Below are 20,359 nucleotides of genomic sequence, written 5' to 3' on the forward strand. Positions count from 1 at the left end.
CCCCAGCCAGCACTAACTCGAACTCGAACTTGCGCTGCTGCGGTGGCTGCACCACGGATTGAACGACGGCGACGTCAGTTGGCATGTCGAGCTTTCCAGTTGGGCCTTGTAGACTCGTTGTTGAAAACGCATTCTAACCGGTGCGGTGGTGGGTAGCGACATATGCGGGAAAATCGATTGAATCGATTCGCATTATTCAGCGACATAGCAAAGGAAAGGAACACACCTTGCGGGGGCTAACGAACGACGATAACAGGAGGACTGTGAAAACATCTGGGCCCATAGAGGGGTACGACACTGGCTGGTTGAGTTGTCCGGCGACATTGAGGAAGGTTCAGCCTAGGGCAGGGGTTCTCACTACATCAGGAATCAACGAATATGTAATACAATAGATAAGGTACACTGGGGCAAGTTGGAATGGGTGGGGCAAGATGAAATGCCAAGTTTAAGAAAGGATTTCAATACAATTTGGAAAATTTTCCTTCAACAAAAGATTGTTTGATTCAAAAACTATGTGTTATAGCATAAGAATTGTTTATCATGATTAGATAACATAACGTTAACCCGCTGTTCCAACTTGCCCCGGTGTTATCTCCAAACATCTAGGAGATTCATAAGTTTTTCAACAAAAGGGAAGTGTAAGAGCACGGTATAAGCTGGGTATTTGCGTAACTCAGATATCATTGAGATCACTAGCATCTGTTCAACATCTCCTATCCCTACCTCCCCATGGCACCGACCGAGCTGCGAATAATGTTAGGAAAGATCGGGTAACGAACTCCGGTGAAAACTTTGGTCGTATGCTGACAGGAAAGAGGGAGGGGGTTGCTTCTGCAAACCTTAGGAGGGAGCGAACCCTCTAAGCAGAATATCCTTTTCGAATAAGTCTTATCAGTTTTGTACCTTTTAATACTGCCATGCTATGCTTCCCCTTTGACAGATATGCGTATTTAGCGTGGGATGAATACCTAGAGAAATATCTGAAGAGATCTTACGGGGAATCCTAGAAGAAATCCTAGATAAATTTCGGGAGGATTCCTTGAAGGAAGTTCTGGGGAAATTCCTGGAAGAATTCTGGGAGGAATTCCTAGAAAAAAAATCAAAAGCAATCTTCCTAGAATTCCTAGAGGAAATCATAGCGAAATTTCATTCCTCAATTCCAAAAAGAACCCCTGAAGCAAATTCCTGTGAAAATCTGTGGAGAGAATCCTGGAGAAACTTCTGATCAAATTCCTGACGTAATCCTAGGAAGAATTCTTGAATAAGACCCAACAGGAAATCCTGGAGAAATTTCTTGGATGAATTCATGGAGCAATCCTTGGAAAAAATACTGGAGATATCTCCAGAGGAATTCTGGGAGGAATTGCTGGAGAAATTTCTGAAAATATCCTTTGAGAAATTCTAGGAGGATTTCCGGGAGGAACTTTTGGTGAAATTTTTGGAGGATTCCCTGGAGGATAATAACCTGAAGGAACCCCTGAAGCAATTCCTGGGCGAAGCCCTAAAGGAATTCCCGGAGTAATATCTGGAGGAATCCCTGCAAATTCCTGATTGATAGTATTCCTGGAAGAAAATCTGAAGATTTTAGGATTTTCAAAAGAAATTCCTGGAGGAATTGCTGACATAATTTCTGAAGGATGTCCAGGAGCAATTCCTAGAAAATTTCCTGGAGGGATTCCTGAAAAAAATCCTGGGGTATTTCCAGTAGGAGTTCCTGGATAGAATCCTGGAGAAATGCTTGGAGGAATTCCTAAAGGTATTCCTGTGAGAATTGCTGTAGAAATCTCTAATGAAATTCTTGGAAGAATTACTGGATGAATTTCTAGAGGAATCTCCAAAGAAATTGTGGTAGATTTCTATATCTGAAAAATCCCTTGAGAATTTCCTGGAGCGGAAATTCAGGAGGAATTCCTGGAGAAATCCTCGAAGGGATCCCTTAAGAAATCCCAGCGGGAATCCTTGAAGAAATTTGTAGAGAAATCCCTGGAGGAATATCTGGGGGAATCCCTGAAAAATTCCTGAAGGTGTTCCAGGAAGTTCTCCTTCTGGAAGAATTTCTGAAGAAATTCTGAAGAAAATTTCCGGGAAAAATCCTTGGAGGATTTTTTGGAGGATTTCCTGGAGGAATATTCGAAGGATCTCCTGGAGGAATCCATGGGAAAATCCCTGGAGAAATTAATGCAGAAATCTCTGGAGAAATTCCTGAAGGGATTCCTGATAGAATCTGATAGAAATTCCTGGAGAAATGCTCGGAGAAATCCCTACAGGGATTCCTAACAAAATTTATGAAGGATGTCCTGGGATAATTCCTGGAGGAATTTCTGAGGGAGTTCCTGGAGAAATTCCTGGATAAAATGCTGGAGAAATGCCTGGAGGAATGCCTGGAGGAATCTCTGGAGAAATTCCAGGGGGAATACCTGGAGGAATCCCTGAAAAATTACTGAAGGTATTTCTGGAGATTTTCCTGGAAGAATTCCAGAAGAAACCCTTATAGGATTTGCTGGAAGAATCCTTGGAGGAACTTCTGGAGGATTTCCTGGAGGAATCCCTGGGAAAATTCCTGGAGAAATTCGCGGAGAAATCCCTGGAGGAATCCCTGAAGCGATTCATGAAGGAATCTCAGGAGAAATTCACTAAAAATGCCTGAAAAATTCCTGAGGGTATTCCTGTGAATGTAAAATTTCCTGGAAGAATTTCTAGAAAAAAAAATCCTGGAGAAATTGCTAACATGTTTTCTGAAGGTTGTCCAGGAGCAATATCTGGATCAATTCCTTGAGAAATTACTGGACGAACTCCAGAAGAAATGCTTGAGGTAATTTCAGGAGAATTTCCTGGAGGTGTTCCTGGATAAATTCCTGGAGGTTTTCCTTTGAGAATTGCTGCAATGCTGCAGGAATCCTTAAAGAAATTCCTGGAGGAATCTTTGAAGAAATTCTTGCAACAATTACTGAATGAATTTTTGAGGAAAACTCTAGAGGAACTCCAGGAGAAATTTCTGAAAAAATCCCCTGAGAAATTCCTGGATGAATTTCTAGAGAAATTTCTGGAAAAATCCTCGAATGAATTTCTGAAGGAATCTCTGGGGGAATTCTTGGAGAAATTAGTGGAGAAATCCCTGGAAAATCCGCGAAGAACTTGCAGGAGAAATTTTTAGTAGAATTCCTAGAGAAATGCATGCAGCAATTCCTGGAAAATCTAGAAGCTATTCCTAGAGTCAATCCTGGAAGAATTATTGAAATAATCTCTGAATAAATTCCTGGAGAAAATCTTGGATGAAATCCTAGCTGAATGCCTGCGTGGATAACTTAAGGAATCTCAGGAAAAATTCCTGAAGCAATCCCAGGAGAAACCCTGGAGGAATATCTGGTGGAATTCCTGGAAGAATCGCTGAAAAAATCCTGGTGAAATCTCTACAAGAATCTAAGGAGGAATCCCTGGAAGAATGCTTGGAAAATTTCCAGGAAGAATGCTTAGGAGAATTCCTGGTGAAATTCTTGGAGGATTCCCTGAAGTAATTCCCGGAGAAATCTTTGGATGAATCCCTGTAGGAATCTTTGGAAAAATACCTGGAGGAATCCCTTGAAGATTTTCTGGGTAATTTTTTGTAATAATTCCTGGTGGAATTCTTGGAAGAATCCCGGAAACAATTACGAGAGGAATCTCTGGAGGAATGCCTGGAGGAATGCCTGGAGGAAGTCCTGAAGGAATGCATTGAGGAAACCTGGAGGATTTCTTGCAGGAATCTTTGAAAAAAAAAAATCTTGTAGGAATTCTTGGATGGATCCCTGGAGGATATCTTAGAAAAACGCCTAAAGGATTCTCCAGAGGAACTCCTGGAAAAATCTGTAAAGGATTTTCTGGCGGAGTTTCTGAAGGAACCGCTAGATGAATTCCTGGAGGGATTTTTAGAGAAACCCCTGCAGGAATTCTCAGAGAAATCCCTGGGAAAAATCTTAAAATTAGAGGAATTTTCGAAGAAATTTTTGGATGTATCTTTTAAAAAATCGTAGAGAAATACCAGGAATAATTCATGAAGAAATAGCAGATGACATTCTTGGAGAAATACTGGAGGAATCCTTAGAAGAGCAGGAATTCCTGGAGAAAATACTGGATTATTTCCTGGAAGAGTTCCTTAAAGAATACAAGGAGGAATTCCTAAATGAAGCTTAAAAAGAGTTCCTTGGAGAATCTTTTTTGGAATTTTCAAAATAAGTTGTTCCAAAAAGAATCGCAGTAGGACTTCCCGAGTTAAGCCCTGCAGAAAGTCTTAGATAAATGCCTGTAGAGATTAACGGAGGAATTTCTGAAAAAAACTCCTGGAGGAATCTCTGTAGAAAATCGTGGAGGAATCCCTTGAGAAATTCCTGTAGGAATCCCAGGAAGAATTCCTGAAGAAATTGCAGATGGAATCCTTGGGGAAATTCTGAAGGAATTCTAAGAAGATTCATTGGAGGGACTCTTTGAGGAATCCCTGTAGGAACTCCTGAAGAAACCCCAGGAGGAATCCCGGATGCAATTCCTAGAAAAATTCCTAGAAAAACTTCTGTGGAAAAAATATGGAGGAATCCATGTCTGCAATAATTTTTGGTCGGATTATTGTTGGAATATTGGCATGCACTCAAAAAAGATTGTTTTGTACAATGTTTTAAGAAACTTCTGGATTATTTTTTAGCTTATCTCTGATAAAACCTCAATAGATATCCCAGGATAAATTCCCGGAGAAACATTTGGTGGTACCAAAAAATGAATTCATGAAAAATTTTCTGGAGCAATCTATGATGGAATCACTGGAAGAAGCTATGGAAAAAATCCTGGAGGAATACGTCGATGCATCCTTGCAGAAGTATCTGTAAAAAAATCTGAAGAAATCGTGAGAGCAATTCTTGGTGCATTTCTTGGAACAAATCCTAAAACAATCACTATCGGTACCCTGCAAGGTGCCCATGGAAGAATTTTTTTAAGAAGAAACTCCTGGAGAAGTCCGTTGTGGAAATTATGAAAGAATCCCTGAAAAAGTTCCTGAATAAATGCCTAAGGAATTTCTGAAGGTGTCCTTGAAAGTATTCGTAAGGAAATCCCAGGTGACGTTTAAATTAAAACAATTGAAAATTTGGCATGCTGTTTTTGTATTCCATAAAATAGACATCACATAATTTAATCATTCAACCCAGCTTGCTATTTGGTAAAAAAATCTAAGATAAGATTGAAGTGGTTCACTTGGAAAAATATTTGGCGAAATTTCTTGTGGTTCTAGAGTAAAAAAGGTTTGATAATTGTGGATAAAAACCTTAATTAAAAAAAATAAAATACTAAATTTTTGAGATATTTTTTTCTGGAACTCGGAAAAATCTTTGGATAATCATTGAGTTGGCTCGATATTAAAAAATATATCTGGCGACCAGGAGGAGGGGGGTCACGGCCCCCCCCTGCCCCCCTCTGGCTACGCCCATGCAAACGAGAGTACTTTTTTACAGAGACAGTTGAGAACGTCTGTCCCTCCACGATTTCGGTTTCAGCAGAAATTCAACGTGGCGGTATATTTTCGTTATAATTAAAGAATAAATTATTTATTGCTGTATAGAAAGGGACCAACCTGTTTCCAAACGCATTTGATGCGCGCTATCCGTCCACTCGAGGCTTAGGTAGTTGACGGTTTTATTTTTGGAACTGTAGCTCCAACTTCTCCGACGCGAACCGGCAACCGCTCACTGCCTAGCACTACAAGTTGGCTGGTAACCAAATGACCGCTGATTATGCCGTCCTCTTTATGGTTGGCAGGAAGATAGCGCCCGCTGATTTGGGTTTCCTGAAGCTTATCCTTTTTTCGAGGCTTCTAACTCTTTCACTTTTGGTAGGATTGAATTTTTAGCACTGGGTACTGACGGACTGAGATTTCCGATTGCTTGACTGTGTGTTTCGTTGATGAATTATCACTGCTGTAAAATCTTGTGCCGCAATTATAGTTTTAACTTTCTTTAATGGTATTTCGGTTTGTATTCAGACACTCACTACACTTTTGAGGATAAAATAAAATAATCTGTTGAAATAATTCACACGATGAAGACTATGTTTTACAGTTATGCTCAAAAGAATAACCTCCGAAAGGTAATAATGGTGAAGGTAAAACTTGAAGAATTTGAAAGTAATGTGTGTTTAATTGACAAATTGAGACATACATTTGTGAAGAACTACCACATGGTTCTGCTGGAATTCAAAACCACGACGCCCTATCGCTAATCTGGCGCATTAACCAAACAAGCTACAGAACAAGGTTCTGCGGAATAAACTGTATTCAAAACGGCATTCTAACCGGATCTGTCCTTCACAACTTTATCTCTCTTTTTGCTTAGTTTTTGTGATATCTTTGGTTTTTTTTTTGGAATTTCTGTCTGATTTGGTCAACAAGGATTTTGTGGGAAAAAGTTTTACGATGGATGGAGATATCTTCGAGGTAGAACGGCCTCATGTACTTCGAATCTTTACCAACGGCTCATAACAATGTTAGCGTAAAATACAAACATCTGTAAAGGTTGCGCCTATGGACTTTGTAGAAACTGCGATCACCAAAGATTCAAACAGTTGTCTTTTTTCATGTCGTTATCTGAATGTTATATTTAACAGAATAATGTATAAAAAACCCAATTAATCTAAGTGGTGATGAAAGGCTTCGAAAACCCATTTTAACATAAATCAAATGACATGTTGATTAATATCGCACTTTCATCCACTTTATAGCACCATAAATCATATCGTTTATCTGGCTTATGATTTTTAAGTCTTATTAAAAAAAAGCGCACTCTTGAATTTCAAACCACAATCTTGGATTATAGACCACCATCTTGGGTATTCTGGTCGCCATTTTCAACTCCGGATATCTTCCCCGTCCCACTTTGTTCACTTTTATAATGCCGCTATTTGATGTGCAGCTTGCATAAGTTTTTATCAATTTTACGTCTGACCACTTCTGGCGGGACACCTGGAACCGATTCCGGTTGTCTCAAATATGGTCTGAGACTAAGTTCTTGTCAACTGTTGATCGGGCTACCTAAGAATCACTTCCGTTGGAACACCCGCATCCATTTCCGAAATACCATTAAAAGTTCTAGATTTTGCCTGAGGCTATTTTCTTGTCGGCCATTCATCAGATTATCAAAACCGCCGCTATAGTTTGCTTCCCTTCTATATTTTACCACTTCCAGCGGGTTACTCGTCTCGTCACCATTTCTGGAACACTACCGGTTCTCCCAAATATGGTCTGAGATTATTTTCTGGCTTACCGTTTATCATGTTACTGAATAAGTTATTGATATGTCGCATGTATGAATTATTTTTTAGATTTGACCATATCTGGCGGGGCACCCGGAATCGGTTCCGTAACACACTGCTATGGCTTGCGTCTATTTTCTTGCAACTGTTCATCGTGTTACCTAATAAGCCGTGATGTGAAGTATCGCATGCATGGGTTTGATTTCACTTCCGGTCCGGAACTGGTTGCGCAACACTGCCGGTAGTCTCTTAAATAATCTTAGCCTATTTGCTTGCTAACTTTTATAAGGTTTACAAGAGATGCATGGAATTGATTCAATTTTATATTTAGCCGCTGGAGGGAAACCTGGAGCTAGTTTTGGCACTATTGGCAGTTCCTAATGTGGTCTTAGCCTAGTTCCTTGATAACCGGTCATCAAATTGTTGGAAAAGCCGTGATTTGATGTGCCGCATGCATAAGTTTTATTCACTTTTATATACAGTCACTTCCAGTGAGACAACCGGAACCGGTTCCGGAACACTACCGGTTCAGATATGGTCTGAGGCTATTTTCATGCTAACTGTTCATCAGGTTATCGACAATGTCGCAGTTTGATGTGCCGCATGCATGGGGTTTGATCACTTTTAGCTTTGGCCACTTGTAGCGGGACATCCGGCACCGGTTACAGAACACTACCGGTCCAGATATGATCTCAGTCTTTTTTTATGCCAGCCATTCATTAGGTTATCAAAAAAGTCGTGCTTTGATATGTCGCATGCATGGATTTGGTTCAATTTTATATTTGGTCACTTCTGGCGGGACATCCGGAACCGGTTCCGGAACATTACCGATTCACATATGGTCTGAAACTGTTTTCTTGCTAACTGTTCATAAGGTTATCCAAATTGCCGCAATTTGATGTGTGGCATGCATAGGTTTGGATAATTTTTATATTTGTCCACTTCCAGCGGGATATCTGGAACCGGATCCGGAACACTACCGGTTCAGATATGGTATGGGACTGTTTTTTTTTTTGTTAACTGTTCATCAGGTAATCGAAAATGCCGCAGTTTGATGTGTCGCTTGTACGTGTTTGTTACATTTTTATGTATTCGGTTCGTTTTATTGATGATGTATTCGAAGACGTTCGAAAATATTTGAAGGACTTTTAGAAAAAAAAATACACCGAGAACACTATTAGTTTTTATTTTTTGAAAGAAAAAGCAAACCACACACCTCAACATTTGCTAAGTAGCACAGGACAGTCAAATCCTTCAAACAAGGTCTGCTCGAATTTTCGATTTCCAAAACAAGCAAGATTTTTTATATAAAAAATGGATTCAACTTACGATTTAAATAAAAAAAAAAAAAACAGAAAAATGTATAAAACTTTGTGAAATGTTATTAGAGACGAATGTTCCTGTTATTTCCCCAATTTAATTTAAAAATGATCAATTATGTAAATTTCCAAAATGTCTCAAATAACATTTAACAAGGTCCAATTTTTTCATTTTTTTTTCAAGTTTTGAAATTGCTGCAGCTCAAGCATGGTTGGATGTAGGAGAAAAACTGTACAGTTTTTTTCATTGTATGCAGAATCTATTTTTAATATAAAAAATCTCAAAAAATTGTTCAGTTGATAGTTTTAAAAATCGATGAGTAAAAAAATTGAGAAAAAATAGAGAGAATTATTTTACTAGAGATACTCGCCAATTTTTGAGACTAGCAGTCAGCTTCCTACAGAAGAATAATAAAAAATCTAAGGGTTTTCGGAAAATTGAAATTATATATTATCTAAAATAGATATGCGATGGTTATTACTCTCAGACGAGTTTAATCCCCATAAACCCTCCTTTGAGTACAGGCTCGCTTCAGTGTGTGTGTTTTTTTAAAGTCCTTCAAATATCCTGAAACATCTTTGAAAACGTCATATCAATCCAACAAACCGTTTTCAAGTTATAATTTTTTGAAGAAGAAATTATGTTTTATCATACGCCATTTTCAAAAGTAAGGTGAAGAATATTTCAGAACAAATACCAAGGAAAACATTTTCAGATAGAAGCTCATACAAAAGCTATTTATTTAATTGAAAAAGGTCACATCCACGCGATTCGAGCTCAAAAAAGGGTGTACCAACTCCAAGGGGTTTCAGGGGTGTATCAGGGGGTTGTGTCATGAGATTTGAAGTTTAGTTGGCGATTCAATCATATTCCGTGATAATAACGGTAACTTTTTTTTTTAACTTTAGCACCGGCGGCCAGGAGGAGTTCATAAGAATAGCAAAGAAAGGTTGCAGAAGTGTTCCAGGAAATTTATGGGGTCTCAGGAGCACCAGGGCTCTCATGGTTACTTGAGGAGGTCTCAGAAGCGTTTCAGGGGTTCATAGAGAGATTACAGGGGCCTCAGAAACGTTTCAATTGGCCTCAGAGGGTTCCAGAGAAGTTCCAGAGGATCTCAGGGGCGCTTTAAGGGGTCTAATGTGTATTTCAGAAGGTTCAAGAGTTTTTAGGGGCTCCTGTGGGTAACTGGGAGTACCGGGAGGTTTAAGGGGTATTTATCGGGATCTTAGGGTTGTCTTAGGGCCTTCAGGGAGTTGCAGAGAGCAGCACTTAGAGGGTGCTTCAGTGGCTCTCAAAGCGTTTCAAAGGCTCTAATGGGACTGCCAGGGGTTCTCAGAAACGCTTCTCGTGAAGGAAAGAACAACTACAGTAGAGAGACACTTTTTCGACTTCTCATACAACGCTGATGATTTGAAATGATGCTTACTTTAGAGTAGAAATTTGTTCCTCGGTAATCAATGTACCTGTTGAGTTGAATATTTTACTGTAACATACATCTTATATTTCTGGAGATGAATCAGCCTGGGGCTGAAAATCTCCCTACTAAAGCTTATAATAATACTTAATAATAAAATCTCATATTTCACAAAACACTTCTTTTTCAATCACATCACACTTTCCATTTTTAACATCGTAAAACTCGTTTTTTGCCTTTCTTGTACACTAAGTGTACTGTAAAGGCTAAATGTTCACTCAAATAAACGATTTTTCGAAAAGAGACTCGGAGGATCAAGTTGCATATCCCGAGCAAAGTCCAATAACAAAATTACAGCAAATCGAAAACACGATTTGTATTCAGCAACAAATTGATATCACATTTTGATATCAGTTTATCTTCACTTAATTTGATTTTAAAATTTGTTTTGAGTTTGTTGTCATTTTAAAATAATGTGAATATTTAGTGCTAGAATAGTTTTGAATCTTTTAGTTAACTATGTTAGCTAATTACAGGGATATACCATTAGTGCAATTATACAATCGCATTAATGATTTGATATCAACCGCGAAACTCTACATTAACGATTTTTCATTTTTCTTGCGCTGATAACAAAAACAGTTATGAATCTGCTATCATTGATAGCAAGAATTGTTTTCAATTTGCTGTCACAGGAACATTTTTCTGCTCTCATTTTTGATGTTTTAACCGTTAAAACGACCAAAACGACAACAACCTGAGTTATCAAAATTTGCAATATCTCAACATCAACATTAGTTTTCAATTTGCTATCAGACTTTGCTCGGGATACCAATCAACTTAGTTCGACGAATTGAGATGATGTCTGTTGGTGTGTATGTATGTGTATATGTATGTATGTCTGTGCGCAAAACAAGTTCACTCATTTCAAGGCACTTCCCATTGGCCGATTTTAAAATTTATAGCTCGAATCGAACCGGAATTTTACCACACTGTTTGCCATTGAAATTGGTCCGGATCGGTCAAGGCGTTCCGAAGTTATGGCCATTTCAGTGATCCGGACCAGCACCGGTAAAACTGGCCGTATATAATACTGAACCAAGCCCCATCATGCGACACATCAAACTACGGCGATTTTTGTAACCTTTATCAAGGTTGACAGATTTTGTGCGGAAATCAGCACCGGAGGCCAGAAATTCCACGATGTCGGCTCAAAATTCAAAATGGAGGCTCAAAGTTCAAGATGTTTGATGGAGTTTTCCGCTCTAAAACCATGTAATATGGGTGTATTTGGTATGGGGAAGATGTCCGGAGTCCAAAAATGACGATCAGAATATACAAGATGGCAGCCTAAAACCTAAAAATCAAGATGCAAGCTATGTAATGATGTGTAAGGCTATTAAACCATGTGATATGAGTTTATTTGGTATGGGAAAGAAATGGCAAATCAGAATATCCAAGATGGCGGTCCAAAGTCTAAGATGGCGACTCAAAATTCAAGATGGTGGATGTTCAATTGAGTTTTAGCCCCCAAAACAACGCAATTTTGGTATATCTTGTATGGAAAAGAAGTCTGGACTCCAAAAATGGCGACCAGAACATACAAGATGGGATTTCTGGGGCCCGTGGCGCAATGGTCACACGTTCGCTTTATAAGCGGATGGTCATGTGTTCGGTCCCAGCCCTGGCCAATGCAATCTTTCGTCAGTTGCTCGTCCCACGAAAACAGCTGACACCTGACCCTCTTCTGAGTTTACCTAGCCCTAAGCGCCTGTCCATAAACTACGTAGACTCTTTGGGGGGGGACGAGGGGAGGGTTCTGGCCAAACTCTACGTTTCATACAAATTTTGGAAAAAATGTTTGAACGAAAGTCTACGAGGGTGGAGTGGGGGTTCTGAGTTGGCCAAAGCAAGCATCATAATGGATATAATAGATAATAGAATTATAGAATACATTTAGGCGTTGCACAAAAAGTGTAAGTACAGCTGCCAATCGGAATCGCTGACGTATTGCCCAAGTGGACAAAAGAGCTGTAAATAAGGTTAAGTAGTTAATAATAAGAAAAAAAAAAACAAATATACAAGATGGCAGTCTAAAATCCAGGATGATGGCTGCTAATTCACTGTTGTTCAATGGAGTTTTAGGCCTTAGAACCATGAAGTACATGGGTAGAGACCACCTCACGGCGAAATTCTATCTCTTTCGCTCTTTCAGAGAGTTTGAAAACAACAGGACCAGTACCTGTCAAATTTGACAGGTGTTGGTCCTGTTGTTTTCTAATTTTCCGTCGGAGAGAAAGAGAGCGATTTCATGATGACGTCACCGTGCAATGGAGTATTGTGTATATACAATATGGAAAATATGCCCAGAGTCCGAAAATGGCAGCGAGAATATTCAAGATGGTGATCTAAATTCTAAGATGGCGTCCCAAACCTCAAGATGGCAGCTATTCAATTGTGTTTTGGGCTAATAAATCATTCAATGAGGGTATATTTGGTATAGGGAGGATTTCCGGAGTCCAAATATAGCAACCAGATTAACCAAGATGGCGGTCCAATATCCAAGATGGCGGCTGTTTAATGGAGTCTTAGGCTCTAAAACCATTCAATATGGGTACATATATGGTATGGTATGGTATGGTATGAGGAAGTAGTCTGTAGTCCAAAATGACGACCAGGATTTCCAAGATGGTGGCTCAAAATTCAAGATTGCGACTTCATTTTAAGAGTTTTTTTTTATCTGTATTAACGAGATTTTTAGCCCTAGGCTAGTTCATCTCGAGACCCACGTTTTACTTCCCTTCCGAAGGAAGAACTCGCATTTTGCGAGTTTGTCGGGAGTGGGATTCAATCCCAGGTCCTCGGCGTGATAGTCAAGTGTTCTAACCATCACACCAGGTCCGCTCCTCTATTTTGAGAGTTTAAGGCTCAAACATCAAAAACCAAATAAACGATATGATATGAAATGGAATTCATTAACATATCACTTGAGTTTTGTTGAATTGGGTTTTTCGTAGACACAAGAAAGGCCCCATCACCGCTAGGTGGATTGATTAGGGTTTTTTGAGTAATTTGAATGAACACTTTTGTCGGAGACAGCATTATTTTAGAATGTCACGATCGAAAGATACAATAATTCGTGTAGTGGGATCCACTGAGCCTCAGAGATACAAAGTAGCCCGGTTCAGCTTGGACTTTAATAATAATCCATAGTATGCCAATAGTTTTATTATTATTTTCACGCAAAAAAAACTATTTTGCGACCACTTATTATCTTATCATCATATCAAAATTATCAGCAGTTTTCTGTTGAGGAGGCGTCTCCCTTCCCAATTTCCCTTAACTCCGCTCACTATTTCTTTCCCGTAAACCAACCTTATTGCTTATTTCAAGTACTCAAACTATTCTGAACACAATTGAATTCCATTTAGGTAACGTTACCTAAAAAGAGGGACCTAAACATAGTTTACCTAAATGGAAGTTTTAGTGTAGAAATTTGAAGTTTTTATGATAAAAATTATATCAAGAGAGATGATTCTTGCACTACTTCTTTTTTTCTTGTGGTGGCCCAGGACCACGGTACCCCTGACAGTTAATAATTGTACAGACTTAGGAACTGTGCTTGATTGAACGCTTCGCCAGGAATAAGAAACATAAGTGTAGTAGTTTACAATAGTCAGCATTTGGAATACATAGCTGTTTAACGCAGAACTATTCAACAGTTTCCAAACTCCATCGCTTTCCGGAGGTTACTATTTCGAGCATAACTTACACTTCTCACGGCTTAACCACAACTTTCCACAATCCCCCATTAAGATAACCACAGAGCTGAGTAAAACTTTTTCCAGCCCCTTTTTCTCAGCCACTTTCACCTCCCAGAAAAAAATCTATAATAATTCCTTTGAACCTGCACACTCCGGCAGAGCACGAAGCTCCCACTTTGCGGGTCACACCATCACCCACATCAATCACTTGCTTGGCGTTATCTTGCAGCAACTAACCGCAGGCCAGTCTGCCCATCATTAAATGCACTTCACTGCCCCGTGTAAACCAGTCGCACCGCACCGCACACGGGAATGTCCTTTTCGATGTAGCCCGGCCCCTCCCTCACTGCTACTGGCGGCGGTGGCCTTTGTTCTCAGTCACCACCGCACGGCGCACAAACACCCGTTCACCACCCATTTCGGGCAGGAATCGACGTTTTTTTACCGCCTCCGCCACCGATGCCACCGTGTTGGTTCATTGTATTCGATTACAACTATCACAAAAGCGGAACCGGTCCGACGACGCGTTGTCCTGTGGTCACGTGTGGTCTTCGCTCGCACACACAACTTGTAATGTTAGTCCTCTTTCCCCCCACACGAGATCCGATCGGTGGGCGGTTGTAATCACTACTGGCACTGTGTCCCAGTGAACTGGGCGAGGGTGGGTGAAGGGGGCCCAAATAGCAGGGTCCTCCTAGAGAGTAATCCTTTATCCTCGGGATCGATCGCAGGCGTTACACACTCGGACGACGGCTCGAACACTACTGGCCGCTAGTAAAGCTCTCAGTTACTAGCTGGAGGTTTCGCAGTGACGACGGCGTAAAGCTGCTGTGTGACGCGATGTCCAATGCGAGAGCAATCACGAGAGAGTAGTGATGAAAATCGATGAATGTCTGCTCTCGGAAGGATGCTCGTTCATCGAGTCTGGAGAATGTCGTCGTGGGTGGCGGGGAGAGTATGCTGAGCTTTTCTCCTGAGACACGTGTCTTTGTTGGAGGTTGGGATGGGTGGTGTTTAAGGATGTTGTCGCACGCAGATAGAGATTGAAACGGTTTGGAAAATGGAACGAAATTTATAGAAATGATGTGATTAGTTCTATAATATAGAACTATATATATATACAGGGTGTTTGGTTCCGGGTTTTGGATATTTTCAGGGCTGATAGGTCTTGATGAGAGATGAAAAAGTTCCCATGGAACATAGGGTCGGAAATCACTGCTAAGTGAGTTAATCACATTTTAAGTTTTTAATTTTTGGTTATCTTTGAAGTCCTATATCTACTAAACTATCAATCGTACAAACTTTCTCAGCGCACGAATTGAAAGCTAATTACTTCTACTTTCTTAGTCTCTTGGACGTAAACTTTGTAAAAATAGTTTAAAAGGCCTTAAATTGAAAAATAATGCAAAATTGGTCGAAAAAATCGACTCTTTTTTGGACATTTTTGATGATTTGAATATGAAAATAAAGCTTTTGTTAAAAAAGTTCTTCTACAAAACATGCACGAACTTGTTCCCTAAAAATGTTTCTTTGACACCAAAACTCTATCTTTTGTAGTCATTTTTTTTGTATGATGTGCAAGGATAATCATTCTTCTTATTTCTTGTATAACATTCCCACTGGGACAGATCCTGTTTCTCAGCTCAGTTGTAAAACATACAGCAATAAATTCCTTTGGAACCAATCATGGGGGATCCTTAAGAAATGATAACTTTGGGGAATTTAATCAACAAGTTGGACATTTTAGGAGAAGTTGGGGATTTTTAAGGAACATTGAGGATTTTTAGGAGATATTGGGTAGGGTGAAGGGAACTTAGGAATCATGGCGGTCCTCGGGAAATGATACCTTTGGGGAATCTAATCAACAAGCTGGACTTTTTAGGAGATATTGGGGATTTTTAAGGAACATTGGGGATTTTTAGGAGATATTGGGGAGGATAAAGGGAACTTTGAAACCATGGAGGTCCTTGGGAAATGATACCTTTGGGGAATCTAATCAACAAGTTGGACATTTTAGGAGAAGTTGGGGATTTTTAAGGAACATTGAGGATTTTTAGGAGATATTGGGGCGGGTAAAGGGAACTTAGGAATCGTGGCGATCCTCGGGAAATGATACCTTTGGGGAATCTAATCAACAAGTTGGACATTTTAGGAGAAGTTGGGGATTTTTAAGGAACATTGAGGATTTTTAGGAGATATTGGGTAGGGTGAAGGGAACTTAGGAATCATGGCGGTCCTCGGGAAATGATACCTTTGGGGAATCTAATCAACAAGTTGGACATTTTAGGAGATATTGAGGATTTTTAAGGAACATTGGGGATTTTTAGGAGATATTGGGGCGGGTAAAGGGAACTTAGGAATCATGGCGGTCCTCGGGAAATGATACCTTTGGGGAATCTAATCAACAAGTTGGACATTTTAGGAGATATTGAGGATTTTTAAGGAACATTGGGGATTTTTAGGAGATATTGGGGCGGGTAAAGGGAACTTAGGAATCATGGCGGTCCTCGGGAAATGATACCTTTGGGGAATCTAATCAACAAGTTGGACATTTTAGGAGAAGTTGGGGATTCTTAAGGGACATTGGGGATTTTTAGGAGATATTGGGGCGGGTAAAGGGATTTTAGGAATCATGGCGGTCCTCGGGAAATGATACCTTTGGGGAATCTAATCAACAAGTTGGACATTTTAGGAGAAGTTGGGGATTCTTAAGGGACATTGGGGATTTTTAGGAGATATTGGGTAGGGTGAAGGGAACTTAGGAACCATGGCGGTCCTCGGGAAATGATACCTTTGGGGAATCTAATCAACAAGTTGGACATTTTAGGAGATATTGAGGATTTTTAAGGAACATTGGGGATTTTTAGGAGATATTGGGGAGGATAAAGGGAACTTTGAAACCATGGCGGTCCTCGGGAAATGATACCTTTGGGGAATCTAATCAACAAGTTGGACATTTTAGGAGATATTGAGGATTTTTAAGGAACATTGGGGATTTTTAGGAGATATTGGGGCGGGTAAAGGGAACTTAGGAATCATGGCGGTCCTCGGGAAATGATACATTTGGGGAATCTAATCAACAAGTTGGACTTTTTAGGAGATATTGGGGATTTTTAAGGAACATTGGGGATTTTTAGGAGATATTGGGGAGGATAAAGGGAACTTTGAAACCATGGAGGTCCTTGGGAAATGATACCTTTGGGGAATCTAATCAACAAGTTGGACATTTTAGGAGATATTGGGGATTTTTAAGGAACATTGGGGATTTTTAGGAGATATTGGGGAGGATAAAGGGAACTTTGAAACCATGGCGGTCCTCGGGAAATGATACCTTTGGGGAATCTAATCAACAAGTTGGACATTTTAGGAGATATTGAGGATTTTTAAGGAACATTGGGGATTTTTAGGAGATATTGGGGCGGGTAAAGGGAACTTAGGAATCATGGCGGTCCTCGGGAAATGATACCTTTGGGGAATCTAATCAACAAGTTGGACTTTTTAGGAGATATTGGGGATTTTTAAGGAACATTGGGGATTTTTAGGAGATATTGGGGAGGATAAAGGGAACTTTGAAACCATGGAGGTCCTTGGGAAATGATACCTTTGGGGAATCTAATCAACAAGTTGGACATTTTAGGAGAAGTTGGGGATTTTTAAGGAACATTGAGGATTTTTAGGAGATATTGGGTAGGGTGAAGGGAACTTAGGAATCATGGCGGTCCTCGGGAAATGATACCTTTGGGGAATCTAATCAACAAGTTGGACATTTTAGGAGATATTGAGGATTTTTAAGGAACATTGGGAATTTTTAGGAGATATTGGGGCGGGTAAAGGGAACTTAGGAATCATGGCGATCCTCGGGAAATGATACCTTTGGGGAATCTAATCAACAAGTTGGACATTTTAGGAGAAGTTGGGGATTCTTAAGGGACATTGGGGATTTTTAGGAGATATTGGGGCGGGTAAAGGGAACTTAGGAATCATGGCGGTCCTCGGGAAATGATACCTTTGGGGAATCTAATCAACAAGTTGGACATTTTAGGAGAAGTTGGGGATTCTTAAGGGACATTGGGGATTTTTAGGAGATATTGGGGCGGGTAAAAGGAACTTAGGAATCATGGCGGTCCTCGGGAAATGATACCTTTGGGGAATCTAATCAACAAGTTGGACATTTTAGGAGAAGTTGGGGATTCTTAAGGGACATTGGGGATTTTTAGGAGATATTGGGGAGGGTGAAGGGAACTTAGGAATCATGGCGGTCCTCGGGAAATGATACCTTTGGGGAATCTAATCAACAAGCTGGACTTTTTAGGAGATATTGGGGATTTTTAAGGAACATTGGGGATTTTTAGGAGATATTGGGGAGGATAAAGGGAACTTTGAAACCATGGAGGTCCTTGGGAAATGATACCTTTGGGGAATCTAATCAACAAGTTGGACATTTTAGGAGAAGTTGGGGATTTTTAAGGAACATTGAGGATTTTTAGGAGATATTGGGGCGGGTAAAGGGAACTTAGGAATCATGGCGGTCCTCGGGAAATGATACCTTTGGGGAATCTAATCAACAAGTTGGACATTTTAGGAGAAGTTGGGGATTCTTAAGGGACATTGGGGATTTTTAGGAGATATTGGGGCGGGTAAAGGGATTTTAGGAATCATGGCGGTCCTCGGGAAATGATACCTTTGGGGAATCTAATCAACAAGTTGGACATTTTAGGAGAAGTTGGGGATTCTTAATGGACATTGGGGATTTTTAGGAGATATTGGGTAGGGTGAAGGGAACTTAGGAATCATGGCGGTCCTCGGGAAATGATACCTTTGGGGAATCTAATCAACAAGCTGGACTTTTTAGGAGATATTGGGGATTTTTAAGGAACATTGGGGATTTTTAGGAGATATTGGGGAGGATAAAGGGAACTTTGAAACCATGGAGGTCCTTGGGAAATGATACCTTTGGGGAATCTAATCAACAAGTTGGACATTTTAGGAGAAGTTGGGGATTTTTAAGGAACATTGAGGATTTTTAGGAGATATTGGGGCGGGTAAAGGGAACTTAGGAATCGTGGCGATCCTCGGGAAATGATACCTTTGGGGAATCTAATCAACAAGTTGGACATTTTAGGAGAAGTTGGGGATTTTTAAGGAACATTGAGGATTTTTAGGAGATATTGGGGCGGGTAAAGGGAACTTAGGAATCATGGCGGTCCTCGGGAAATGATACCTTTGGGGAATCTAATCAACAAGTTGGACATTTTAGGAGAAGTTGGGGATTCTTAAGGGACATTGGGGATTTTTAGGAGATATTGGGGCGGGTAAAGGGATTTTAGGAATCATGGCGGTCCTCGGGAAATGATACCTTTGGGGAATCTAATCAACAAGTTGGACATTTTAGGAGAAGTTGGGGATTCTTAAGGGACATTGGGGATTTTTAGGAGATATTGGGTAGGGTGAAGGGAACTTAGGAACCATGGCGGTCCTCGGGAAATGATACCTTTGGGGAATCTAATCAACAAGTTGGACATTTTAGGAGATATTGAGGATTTTTAAGGAACATTGGGGATTTTTAGGAGATATTGGGGAGGATAAAGGGAACTTTGAAACCATGGCGGTCCTCGGGAAATGATACCTTTGGGGAATCTAATCAACAAGTTGGACATTTTAGGAGATATTGAGGATTTTTAAGGAACATTGGGGATTTTTAGGAGATATTGGGGCGGGTAAAGGGAACTTAGGAATCATGGCGGTCCTCGGGAAATGATACATTTGGGGAATCTAATCAACAAGTTGGACTTTTTAGGAGATATTGGGGATTTTTAAGGAACATTGGGGATTTTTAGGAGATATTGGGGAGGATAAAGGGAACTTTGAAACCATGGAGGTCCTTGGGAAATGATACCTTTGGGGAATCTAATCAACAAGTTGGACATTTTAGGAGATATTGGGGATTTTTAAGGAACATTGGGGATTTTTAGGAGATATTGGGGAGGATAAAGGGAACTTTGAAACCATGGCGGTCCTCGGGAAATGATACCTTTGGGGAATCTAATCAACAAGTTGGACATTTTAGGAGATATTGAGGATTTTTAAGGAACATTGGGGATTTTTAAGAGATATTGGGGCGGGTAAAGGGAACTTAGGAATCATGGCGGTCCTCGGGAAATGATACCTTTGGGGAATCTAATCAACAAGTTGGACTTTTTAGGAGATATTGGGGATTTTTAAGGAACATTGGGGATTTTTAGGAGATATTGGGGAGGATAAAGGGAACTTTGAAACCATGGAGGTCCTTGGGAAATGATACCTTTGGGGAATCTAATCAACAAGTTGGACATTTTAGGAGAAGTTGGGGATTTTTAAGGAACATTGAGGATTTTTAGGAGATATTGGGTAGGGTGAAGGGAACTTAGGAATCATGGCGGTCCTCGGGAAATGATACCTTTGGGGAATCTAATCAACAAGTTGGACATTTTAGGAGATATTGAGGATTTTTAAGGAACATTGGGAATTTTTAGGAGATATTGGGGCGGGTAAAGGGAACTTAGGAATCATGGCGATCCTCGGGAAATGATACCTTTGGGGAATCTAATCAACAAGT

At 40.1% G+C, this 20,359-nt stretch overlaps 1 long non-coding RNA gene across 1 annotated transcript in view; it reads right to left on the reverse strand.

Moving 5' to 3' along the window:
- LOC134287597 (uncharacterized) overlaps window positions 1–14,774 on the reverse strand; it is a 96,129-nt gene extending 81,355 nt beyond the window's left edge. Inside the window, exons 1-2 of the long non-coding RNA XR_009997395.1 lie at window positions 13,773–14,774; window positions 5,594–6,013 (exon numbers count right to left, since the gene is read on the reverse strand). This is a non-coding gene — a long non-coding RNA (uncharacterized LOC134287597). The remainder of the gene's footprint in view (window positions 1–5,593; window positions 6,014–13,772) is intronic.
- Between the last annotated feature and the right edge of the window lie 5,585 nt (window positions 14,775–20,359).

The sequence above is a fragment of the Aedes albopictus genome, chromosome 2 (assembly GCF_035046485.1).
Source record: "Aedes albopictus strain Foshan chromosome 2, AalbF5, whole genome shotgun sequence".
Taxonomy (NCBI): Eukaryota; Metazoa; Arthropoda; class Insecta; order Diptera; family Culicidae; genus Aedes; species Aedes albopictus.